This window comes from Mirounga leonina, unplaced genomic scaffold (assembly GCF_011800145.1).
Source record: "Mirounga leonina isolate KUSES-001 unplaced genomic scaffold, KU_Mleo_1.0 Mir_97, whole genome shotgun sequence".
Taxonomy (NCBI): Eukaryota; Metazoa; Chordata; class Mammalia; order Carnivora; family Phocidae; genus Mirounga; species Mirounga leonina.
Genome location: NW_023270889.1, coordinates 7,126,970 through 7,139,765, shown reverse-complemented (window position 1 = coordinate 7,139,765; position 12,796 = coordinate 7,126,970). Strand labels below are relative to the sequence as shown.

General features: G+C 42.3%; 1 protein-coding gene across 3 annotated transcripts in view; it reads right to left on the bottom strand.

Annotated features, from left to right (window-relative positions):
* Window positions 1-12,796, bottom strand: part of LOC118006541 (growth hormone receptor) — a 257,625-nt gene that overhangs the window by 118,394 nt on the left and 126,435 nt on the right. The gene's annotated exons all lie outside the window — the stretch shown is intronic.

Sequence of the window (12,796 nt, the reverse complement as noted above, 5' to 3'; positions counted from 1 at the left end):
GTGTTTGGCCTAGGAGTTCTGTCTGCTAGTTCACATAGATAACTACTTAGTTTCCTCAAAGCCTGCAGGAGTATATGGCATCTACCGTGTGATATCTAGTCTCAGCTTTGCATTTGCTGTTCTCACCTCCTACCCAAACTTCCCCACCTGTCAAGTTCTCTGCTAAAAGATTCTGGATGCAAGAGTACTACAAATGAGGTATGGGGATCATGCAGAGACACGCTGATTATTAAACATTCATTAAAGAAAACCTGAATGATTTTTACTATGAATATAGTACCAGGAGACTTAATTTCACTTCCCATGAAAGTTATTATTTCTTTATTACTCACTAGAGGATGAAACAATCACCCCGCATGGAAGCAGTTGGCCATACATTCCAGAGTTCTAGTTCTGGCTTGGCCCCTGGCTGAGTGACACACCACAGTCTTCTCAAAGTCTCTTGACCTCAGAACCTCCTGGGTAAAAGAGGGCTACTTCAGGTACCTCACAGGGTCTCGGAGGGACACAAGGTACACATATCGCCTAAGTGTCCATTACACTGTTAATGCTGAGTTCACGTCAGTGCCTTTCACCTGGTGACTGGAAGCTTCTAAACTGTAATGATTAAAAAAAAAAACAAAAAACTTCCATTTATTGCAAGATTTGGAAAACCCAAAGGATGGGGGAAGTAGGGATGAACTACCTTCTTTTGCAAGAGGTGGAATTTGGGTAAATGATAGAAGAAATGGGGAGGAAGAGGCAAAAACATCCCAAGGATCATCTTTTGCAGGTAGATTTCTGAAACCTGGGAAAAAAACCATAAAGAGATGGTGGGGTTACTATAGAGCTCTGCTCTAAAAGTAAGATGTGTGCAAACAGTGTCCAAACAGTTTTAGGCTAGCCTAATGATTCCTCTCATACCTGTGGTCTGTGGACAACCCCATGGGGACCTGCACTGACCCCTGTGAGCTCACCCGCTCAGACTTCTCAACTGCTGGTGCTCCCATTTAAATATTTTGCTGCTTGTCAGCACCTCCACTAGAGGGCAGCAGGTGGAAAGAAGCGATGTCAACGTGGATTAATGTGGACGCTTGGCAATAACAGCTGTGAGGGTGGGGGGGGTGCCAAGCACTGGGGGTACAAGGGGACAAGTTAACTGAGTGGAAAAGATGAGAGCCTGGGTAATTAGTGGTTTTCCGTTTCTAAGTGAAGCCAGGAATGGCAGGAGAAGGAGTTCAGCATTAGTAGGAAGTTGGAGCAAGGTTTCCCAAACCCGTAATCTTTAGATGCATGTTCAAATTTTCCTAAAACAAACAGAAACATATAACATGCAAGCAAATTCCACATCACTCCAGATCTTCTGCCTCAGAAGCTCGAGGTAGGGAGCTTATGAATCTGTATCTTTCAAAAACTTCCCAGCTTATTCTGAGTAGCAGCCAAGATTGGTTCCCTAAGGATGTCTGAGGTCCCTTCCAACTCTCAGAAGACTAATTTCACTAACAACAAATCCGCCTAAGGCAACCTTCCAAATAATGGTAAACCTGTCTATCCCTCTGTCCTTAGAGAAAGAAAGGACAGAAGTAACTGAAACCTCTAGCCTGGACCGCCTTTCATGGTTTGCAGAGTCCTATCATAGACACCTTCTCCCTTAACCCTCGAATCCTCACAATAAGCCTGTAGATAGGAGGATTTAAAAACCCCATTTACAGTTAGGGAAACCAAGTTGCAGCAAGGCTGCCTTACGGTGGTAAGTCTAGAAGCCATGCCTGTTGACTACAGTTCATTCCACTCCATCATAGCAGGCTGTGCCTTTTCAGTTCTGTTCTTAACCTGGATTTGTAAACAATCTTTTCATCAAATGATTTAGTGGAACTCTAAGAATGATGGCCAAGTCCAAGTTACATGCAGAAGAGAAACAGAGACAAGACAGGAATAAGAGAAAGCTGGGATGGCAAGTCCAATAGACCATCTCTAACTGTGTCTTTTTTTTTTTTTTAAGATTTATTTATTTATTTATTTGAGAGAGAGCACATGAGAGGGGGGAGGGTCAGAGGGAGAAGCAGACCCCCTGCCGAGCAGGGAGCCCGATGCGGGACTCGATCCAGGGACTCCAGGATCATGACCTGAGCCGAAGGCAGTCGCTTAACCAACTGAGCCACCCAGGTGCCTCTAACTGTGTCTTTTGAAGCTCCAGGAAGCAGAAGGAAAACAGTCAGTGATAACTTGTGAGCAATAAAGATGAAAGAGGGTGCATGAATCAGGGCTCATACTTCTGTGGTCGGCCTGCCCCATGAAAGAGCACAGTGATTTCATAAAAGTCTGGTCTCAATCTGATTCATACCTCTCAAAATCTCTCTGCTGTTGCCCTCTCTGCCATGAGGGTGCCACCCTGCATGCACTTTAAGACATTTCCAACTTTTCAGTGCCTCAAAATAGATTTTCGAGTAGATTCCACCAACTAGGTCTAATCTACGGAGGAATGCAAAATGGAGCAGAATCTTGCATGTTGGCCCTACTCCTGCCAGTAACTGTTGGAATCTCGGGGAAGTTACTTAACCCTTTGGGCCTGGGCTTTCTCACCAATAACCAGAGGGTTGGTGCTGCAGCTTCTAGACAGACCATGAGGATAAGTTAAGTGTCGAATTATTTTGGATTGGTTTCTAACATTTAAAACCTAGGAGAGTCATATAAAATTGAAGATCAACTTTGGGGTAAACTCCAGTGAGGAACAAATGGTGTGGTTTTCCATAGCCCCTTCTAACATACTAGACATTATTTATTACTCTTACAGTCTATCATCTGCCTCACCCACCCTCATGCTCTCTGCAAACACACACATACCCTGTAAAGAGAAACCCCAGGACAGCAGGAGTTTTTATCTTTCTTATTCACGGAGGCACTCCAAGCACCTAGAACCGTGCCTGGCACATAGTAGATGCTCAAAAATATTTGTTTGAAGGAACTCGTGGCAACTTTATGAAAAGTATAGTTTTTTTCAGGGGAGGGAAGCGGAAGACAATCCTCTCAACCCAGAAATAAGACATGAATATATCCAATAAATTCCTGATTTATAAATCCTAATACAGACTTGGTTTTCATGAGCTGCTAAGTAAGGACTATCAATATATAGTTATGCTTATACGGTGTGTTTGGTTTCTTATACATATAGCCACATTGAGATTAAAAAATCATGTCGGTCAAGTTTTCACAAGGATTCTGAATGTACCACAAGATGCACCCGCCAGGTGTTTGTCTCACCTGTAATGCTTAAAGAAACAGCACAGCATGGTTATTCTAAAGGCATGTGACAGGTAGCTCAGTATGTGGAATGTTCTATATTAGTGTAACCTTAGATATGAAGATTGATTTCTCTGGTGGTAAAAGGCAGGTCTTAAGACCGATGAAATCTAATCTCACACCAATTATATTAATTTCAACAGCTGGCTTTGCAGTTACCACACTCTCCCATGCTTCTTTGAATAAATGCTCACGGATGGCTCCCTGTTCGCTCCACCAGCCTCTCATTCTCAAAGCGGTGGAGGGAGAAGTGACAGGACACATTTGCTGGAAGCAGTCAGATGTGACTGCACATTCACAGGGATTTGTTAGCCGATGTTGAAGTCATTGCGTTCCTCATAAACAAGCATGAGTGACAGGCTTTAAGGGTGATCTTCCAAAACAAACGTGACTCATAACCATTAGTGAAGCCTATGCCACAGCTAACAACTCTTGTTCTAGCCGACCCACGAGGACCTCTGGAACGTGCAATAGGTGATTTTTCACAGGAGAGGTTGAAAGGGGGAAAATGCTGCAGCCTTTCATGCAAATGTGGCTCCACCAGGCATACCAGCTTTCATACGGAGTTCCCTGGTCCACGGCTATTTAATTTAGAACATCTTGGAATAAGTTTGGAAATTCTGGTACTTTTATGGTGGTCAACCCTAGCTCCTTGGTACTAGCAGGCGATTATTTAGGCAGAATTATTTCTATCTAAATATACAATGTCAGATTTAGAGGATAAAACAGGTGTTCATGACGCTGAGAATGTTTGCTTTTGAGTCAACAGACCGAAAATTATCAAGGACCACTTGAAGAATATACTCAGGACGGAGCTTGCGGGTATTTCTTGCTAGTGCTTCTGACATTTGTGCTCTATTGAAGGAAAATCTGGGTTGGAGCTTTTGGCTTTATCATTTTTGTTTGATAGTTTGCTATCACTGGAGCAAGTTGAGAAAAAGATGGGAAAACAGCAGGAGTCTGTGACAACTTCAATTCTTAAGTTGCTCATTTAAGGTTTCTTACCACTTTAAGAGTAGCCCTAAAAAAATGATAATACTTTCATCTGTGTTACATACAGACTGTCAGCCGGCACCTTAAATACTTCTGGCAAAACTGCATAAATTTATGACATTGTATGAAAAAGAATTAGTCAATTAGTAATTACTATCACAGAACTTCAGCTGTATAGTCCAGCTGGTTTTCTATGGTTTGGGTCAAACGCAGTCCTTTCTTTCTTGGGACTCCCACAATATTTTGTGCATATTATCTCCATACATTCTTTTTGGATGTCTCACATGACCTCTCTTTTTCCTTTAACCTCTCTGTTTACTTGGCAAACCCTAAAGCCTCTCAAGGTACATTTATTGGTGGCTTCCAGCACCTGGCCCCAAAATACCTTAGATGAATGGACATATGAGCCAGTGAAAACATAAGAGATGTACTGTAACCAAACGTGTAAATATTTTATTTTTAAAAGTACTTAAAAAAAAAAAAAAAGTACTTCAACATGCTTTATGTAATTTGACTCCCAGAACAATCCTGGGCATTGTCTGTTCAACAAGCAATCACCAGATCTGGACCAGTGGTTCTCCACTGGGGGGCCATTTGCCCACCCCCCAGGGAATGCTTAGCCATGTCTGGAGACGTTGTGGTTGTTACAGCTGAGGGTGGGAATGCAGCTCCTACCACCTGCTGGGTAGAGGTCAAGGATGCTGGTAAACATGCTATGACGCATTGGATGCCTCCCACCACAAAAAAAATCATTTGGCCTAAAATGTCAATAGGCCAAGTTTGAGAAACCCTCATCTAGGCCCTCGGTCTCTGAAAACTAGTGTAACTCCTGTCCAACAATATTTTTCTGATTAAGTATATCCTATAAGAAGTTACTTAGTATACCACATAAAACTACCTCTTGCATTCAGTCATCTTCCTCAAAACATACAAACAACTAGCCAAAAAGCATGGGAAGAGCAAGTTCATGGTTTGATTCCTAATTGCTGAGCCAGGAATGTTTGGTTTGCCAGCTCTGTTCTTTTAGAAAAAGCACTTGGGTGTAGTTAGTACCTGGATACTTCCATGCATTTCAAGAAGAATGAATTCAGAACATTTATAAGTTCAGCTGTTTCTTACAATGGCAAGTGAATTCCACCTTTTGCCTTTGAGAAAACCATACCTGAGTGCCTGGGAGTCAGCAGGAAGTGATGGTACTATGGAGAAATATAGAGGTAGCCAGAAATACACAATGGAGTATCTTTCTATGACTTGCATAAAGATTCCCTAACTTAGTAGGTGTAGTAGAGTAACACATGTGGATCTTTAATAACTCAGTCTCCAGCAATAAACTACAGGTTTTGGTAAATATCAATTTCAACAATGCAGAAGACCATGGATCAGGGAGAACAGAGGAATCTTAGGGATCATATTACTCAGATTTTCTGCCTATTTTTATTTTTCTTAATTATTTATTCACATGAAATCATACCTGGAAACCCACTGTGTAAAATCAAAATGATTTATTATATGAAGCGTCTGTGTTTGAACAAGAATACGGCACCAGAGTGCCTTGGCAAGTTAGCTCCACACTCCCCGATCTTAATCCCAGCCCTCTCTGACCTATTAATTCATCCTACTTTGGGATAATTAGACTTGGCATAGAGTACTTTCTGGAACATCAACCTAAGTGTCCCTGTTCTTCCTCTTTTGAAGAAAAGGTAAACAAAGACAAGATTAGGCTTTACTGAACACCTAACTCTTAGAGGGAACCATGCCACCTCCTTAACATGCTATCTTGTTTAATTCTCATGGATAATTTTATGAGCAAAGATTATTATCTTTAAGATGAGAAACGGAAGTGCTGAGAAGATAATTTGCTGAGATTTGCAGACTTGAAACAGGTTGAGCTGAAATTCATACATGCATATGTTTGATTCCCGAAGTCTATATTTATGGTATATTACTTTGCCACGTGATAAAAACAGAATTGGTCGACTTATTTCACTTAGCATAATCTCCGGGTGATGGGTATTAAGGAGGGCACGTGTTGTGATGAGCACTGGGTGTTATATGCAACTAACGAACTGCTGAACACTGCATCAAAAACTAATGATGTACTGTAGGTTGGCTAACTGAACATAATAAAAAAATAAATAAAAACAGAATTGGTTCAAGCCCTCCTCAAGATGATGCATTTTAAAAACAAACATCTTGCCTTTGCCCCTTCATCACCCTTAGACTGAACATCACTAGTTCCTTTCACAGGATCTCACATCTTCACCATTAAGTCTGATTTGTCCTGGTTTGTCAATATCCTTCTTAAATCTTGGTGTCTGCAACTCACCAGACTCTTCTAGATATGTTGTGGCCAGTGCAGAGTCCAGAGGACTGGCGCTTTCCTTGTTCTAGATCCTCCGTTTCTTTTTCTAAATTTTTATTTTTTATTATTTTTATTTATTTGAGAGAGAGTGAGAAATCACGAGCAGGGGGAAGGGTAGAGGGAGAAGCAGACTCCCCACACTGAGCAGGGAGTCCGATGTGGGACTCAATCCCAGGACCCTGGGATCATGACTTGAGCCGAAGGCAGACCCTTAACCGACTGAGGCACCCAGGTGTCCCACACCTTCCATTTCTAATAAAGCAGCCTGAGTTTCCTTTGGCAGCTACGTCAGAATAGGTTACCTATATCTGCAATGAACTAAATAACCAAGTCTTTTACAAAGGACTTGCTGTAAGCCAGGAATCTCACATCCTTCAATCATGAAGTTAATTTTCTTAAATCTAGACACAGGACTTTACATTTATCCCTATCAAATTTTATCTTGGTAGTTTTGGTCCCCTACTGTAGGCTGTCAAGATACTCTGAAGCCTACGTCTGTCATTCAGCACATTTGTTATCTTTAGCTTTACATTTGCAGATGTGATGAGCCTGCCTTCCTTGTCTGCACTCTAGTCACTTATTAAAAAAAAAAAAAAGCCCAGAAGAAGAAGGTCTATCACAAAGGATTGAAGGTAGGGCTTAGTAGGAGGGAATCTGTTCCGGGGTACCACATCCATATCTAAGAAATAATAGAAAACATAATTTTGGAGTTGAAAGGGACAGATTAGATATTTTTTCTCTGAAAGTTCTATTAATAGACAAGCAGTTGAATTTAGAGAAATTAAGAGCTTTTGCCCAGAACCACAGAGCTGATTACTGATAGAACTAGATTCATAACCAAGGTTGCTGATTAATTAATGATATTTTTTTCCCCCATGACACCATTAGATAAGATCACTAATGGCCAAAGACATTCCAAATTTGGTTTAAATAGTTTCTTGATACAATTTTTCTTTTCTGACACCTTGCCCCTTTCTCCTAAGAAAGCAACATAAAAAGAAATTCCAGTGAACTGAAGGCTCTTGTTCTTATAAGCTCAGTTTCACCACCACTGACTTATAGGGACAAATCCTTTCAGAAAAATGGCATAAGAACAATGCTCATGCAAACATAAGTCCTATCTGCAAAATAGGGTATGTTTATCCTATGAAAGGTAAAACTTTGGGTAAGGTAGGGTAGATTTAGGAACAGGCAAAAGTATATGGCGTAATAGTGTCTGTGTGTAGTCTAACTCCAGAAACATGTTGGTAGAGAGAGGAGACAGATTCCCTTTACTTTGACAGCTTCTGCATTCATAAAGAATATGTGAACACCCGTGAATAATACAGAAGAGAAAACCCAGAGTTGATTTCATAAGCAGTCCTTGTACCTCTCTACAACGATGGGGGGAGAGCCATGTGGATAACAGGACTGGACAGCATGAGAGGGTTCAGTGACCCAGGAGGTACTTTTCACAGAGTTTTTTCCAAGGAGAAGAGGCGGTTCCTGTCCCCATAAACTTTGGCTACTGATTTAGCCTCAGGAAGAGATGCCCATTTGTTTTGAGAAAATTACCCATACCTCATCAGCGGTTATATCAATTTATATATAAATATATAATTTATATTATATGTGAAATAATTTATATTAGGTATATTATATAAATAATTATAAATTATAAATGTATCATTTATTATAGAAATAATATATATTATATATTATGTAAATAATTTGTATTATATATGAAATAGTGAGGTCCAACACTGAAAGTCTGAGTACTGCATTAAATGTAACGACCCTGAATCTAAAGGACTTACTGAAGTAGTTCCTGGAATCACCTCCTGTCTTTTTGACATAATATAACTATGGTTCTTTCATAGGCTGATCAGGTAAACCAGCAGCCTCCAGGAATGAGATGAGATTCCTACCAAGGTATTATCGTTAGTTAGCCACCAGGAGAATCCTAGTACACGAGGGGCAGTATGGTGTGTGCTCTGACTGGACTCTCACTTTTGCCCTCATTAGCTTTGTAAACTAGTTATGTAATTATTCCTCGTGTCCTTCCCTAAGGGTAATAATGGAACTTCCTCTTAGCGTTGCTGTGAAGAGTAACTGAGGTAACAAGTATAAGGTACTTACTGAAGCCACTCGGGGCGCCTGGGTGGCTCAGTCGGTTAAGTGTCTGACCCTTGATTTCGGCTCAGGTCATTATCTCAGGGTCGTGGGATCGAGCCCCACCCCATGGTGCCCCAAGTCAGGCTCCATGCTCAGCATGGAGTCTGCTTATCCCTCTCTCTCTGTTTCTCCCTCCATTTGTGCTCTGTCTCTCCCTCTCTCTCAAATAAATAAATAAAATCTTTAAAATATGGAGCCACTAATATGCTTCTGTGTAATTATTGCAATGAATTTGTTTTAATTTGGTGTCTGCACATCCCTAGTTCACCTAGTGACTAACCTGGGGACCCGGTCTCACTCCTCCTGACACTGTCTGCCACACAGCAAATGCTCAGTGTCATTGACTTGAACTGACTTGCCAGGTAAGACTACCAGCATCAGAGTTAACTCACTACAGACCCACTTGCTGACTTGGTCAAATTTAATTTTATTAAAAATACAAGAACTAGAGCACTAAGGTTTTTTTTAAATCAAACTTCTACTCTGAACATTCATTGTAAAAATGATAAATACAGAAGTATCTCATTTAATAGAAGTCTATGCTACATCGGTTCTATTGTTGAAAACACCTTAAACATTAGAATCCTCTTCTCAACAGTTTTCCGAAGGCATTATTATAATTATCTTTAGCTTCCAAAACTTTGTTGTGCAACTGCACTGCTTCTTTTAGGCATATATTGTTACTCATAAATGGCAGAACTGCATTTCAAACCCAGTTCTGACAAAATTCAAGATCAATACTCTGAAATCCCTAATCTGGACTGCCTCTCCTCATGATGAGAGAAGAAAGAAACAGGAGTCTGATACGATTGGTACAGAGACTTGCTTACAGACCCTTTCTCCCAAGCAGGTTCTCTGTAGGTTCTGCAGGTTGTAGGTTCTCCATAGGTTCTCTGGGTATCAGCCAAGGCCACCTGATCAACCTCTCCTCTCCTCAGAGAGTTCCTCCCTGGGTTCCCTCAACCCTCTCACAGTCTAAGCTTCGGGCTGATTGCTACTGCCTCAGGAAGTGATAGCCAAGGCAGGGTCACAGCACCAGAGGGACATCTTGCCAAAACAAATCAAATGCAAATCAAACTGGGCTCCTACCAGCTAACTACAGTTGAATACCCACTGTGGGCTGAGAGGCAGCTGGTCTCATGAGAGGCTGGACTTTCGGTCTTTTCCTTCTACCTTCTGCTCTGAGGCATCAGTTGACTCTCCCCACACCGGAGGCTCTGACTTTGGATTCATAGCAACCCGCTCCCAACCAACATGTTGGAGAAATCCCTAAATTCAACAGGGAAGAGTTCTACTCTAGATACATTTCATGCTAAAGAAAGTGCTTCATAGTCTACTTTTTCCTTAAGATAAGTTTTTTTAGACCTAGGAATCCAAGTTTTTAGCACCCACCCATGGAAATCAGACAAGACAGTTAGGGCATACAGGGAGTAGCTACACTTTTCGCCTTTCACATCCATAATGGCTATAATAAACATGAGTTTGACACACAGATTACAGCCAGGGTAGGCACAGAAATTAATCTAGCTCTTCTATTCCTCGATCAGAGCTTTCCCAGGAAGTCAGGCTTAATACGACAGCAAAGGGTAGGAGAGTTAGTCAACTGTGCTTATGAAGTTCTGAGCAAACATCCAGAGAATATGGTGCTGGCATGACTCACATGGGCAGCTGGGCACAGTCATACACCAGTTTGTAAGCCCAGCCAGGGCTGTCGGAGGAGCATGGCCCCCTGGGGACTGCTGCATTCTACTCCTTGCTAGATCTGGCCAAAATGCCCTGATGTGGAGCAGGGCTCTTGGACGGACTCCTGCCCATTTCCCTGTTCTCCGGCTCCCACCACAACACATTCTTCCATCGCCAGCTATTGTCAAGAAAAGCATGGTGCCTTTTGCTCCAACCAAGGAAGCAGCTGGGTCAACGGCTGGGTAGAGGAGAAGGGAGGATATGTCCTAAATGTTACACAGCCACAAAATGGTCCTTTCCTTAAAAAATGACCTCTTATTTTTGGGGAGGCCAAGGCTCCCCCAAGTACAGAGTGGTCAGCATCACCAACTAAATATCCAATGATGTGAATCTGGTAATTCTTACACATAGCACATGGCTGTCCATAAGTCAAATGCTCTAAACATGATTTCTGGTTCCACAAATTTGCAAGGTTTTACTAAAAGGTCAGAGAATACAGAAAATACCAGTTTTTTCATATTCAGAGATCAAGAAACCAAGGATTTTAGCAATATAACTTTGATTTTTAATTTTGAGGGCTTTGTACTTCAAGATGAGTTCTCACTGGAAAACTGGAAAGACATGATATTTAAGGAAAGGAATGGGGAAAACTGATCCAGCTTTCCATATAATCTCTAATCAGAGTTTTTGTAATCCGAAGGTCAATGTCCAAAGGGGCAGAGAAAACTTGGATTTGGGATCTGCAGGTCTCATTATGCCTCTCTCTGTCTGTCAATATTTGAGGTGATTTAATCAGGTCGGTGGGGCACAGATGAATGTGGTATCAGAGGTTTGGTGCTGGGTGACTGGTTCTTTCAATGCAGGATATTAGCCAGTGGCTGGTGCACGGGGTACAGAGTTCAGTTACTTGGAAAAAGGTTGGCAAGACTTAGGAAGGGCATCGGGCTCTTAGGCATCAGTGCATAGAGCACCGTTCTGGCCTTGATGGCATCTGAAGTATAGAGCAGAAAAACGAGATCATTCCATCCACAGAGAAAGCCCACAAATCAGGGCTGAGGGTAGGGCACAGGGATGCTTGGGGCTTCATGAGGCCACTAGTTCTAGCTTCCATAGCTACACGGCTATTTCCAGACCCCTCCCACTGGAAGGGGGTCCTAATTCAGTCCTCTGAGATAACAGAGCGCTAGTAACAACTGTGGGCTGTGGTGACTGGAGACGCGGCAGATCAGAATTTACATTCTGATTCATTCATCCACTCCACAGATCAATGAAGATCTACTCTATGTGTCAGAGTGCTGGAGGAGGGGGGATACAGGGACGAACAAAACTTCCTTTCTGGATGTTAAGGTTTAATGAGTTTTAAATCCATGACACTTTATTACACAGGGTACGCAGGGGTCACTTTGCCAATCATTTGAAAACAATTAAATTGCCCATTTCAAGCTCGGTCCAGACTTTGTCACACGACTTGAAACACAGGTGTCATTACAACCTCATTTAAAGAGGGACGCAAAGCAAATGTCACTTCTCCTATGCCCTGAGCCCACCTCCTCCTCCCATCCCTTTGCCCAGCCTGTTGGTGAGAGATTCTACTAACAACATCCCGAAACATTTCCTCACGGTTGGGACATGATCCACCATGTTCTACTAGCTGCAAACCTGCCAAGAAAAGGTAATGAAGATACTGTAATTAGTGAAGGCGAAGGCTCAAGGTCAGCAAGGTGTTGTATAAACAGAAACAGAGACTCCCGATAGATATATCTGGGGAAATCCTGCGGGTTCATTTGAACAGGTTTGAGAAATACGGACCAGAGAAAACTCTGATTTGCAGCTGACGCCGAAGAAGAGCTCCAAGCCCCTGGGCCCTGAAGTCTGTGCACTAACCACCAGCCAGGGCACCACAGAATCCTCGCTTTGTATGGTCACTGCATCAGATTTCAAAGTGTGTTTATGTTACACATCATTACCGCCTTTACGCTGCTCACTACAGATCACGAGGACGCTTCTCTTCGGGTTTGAGAATGACACTGTTGACAGCATTACGTAAACACCCAGGCAAGTGCCGGAAAAGCCCAAACGGGAGGGTGGAAGGTGAGGGTCGTAGCGGCTGGGGACCGCCTGACGACAAGTGAGAAGCACAGGATCTGGGTAAACTGGCGGGTGTAAGCAGCAGGGGCGAGGCCTTAAAAGATGCCTTCGTTGATGGCTCTGAAATGCCCAACATTCTTTACCGTATAGAGAGTAAAGTTAAGGTTTAAACAGAATTAACTCCGGGAAAGTAACTCCTTGACTTAAATTCACAGTGAGGACAAAATCACTGGCCAC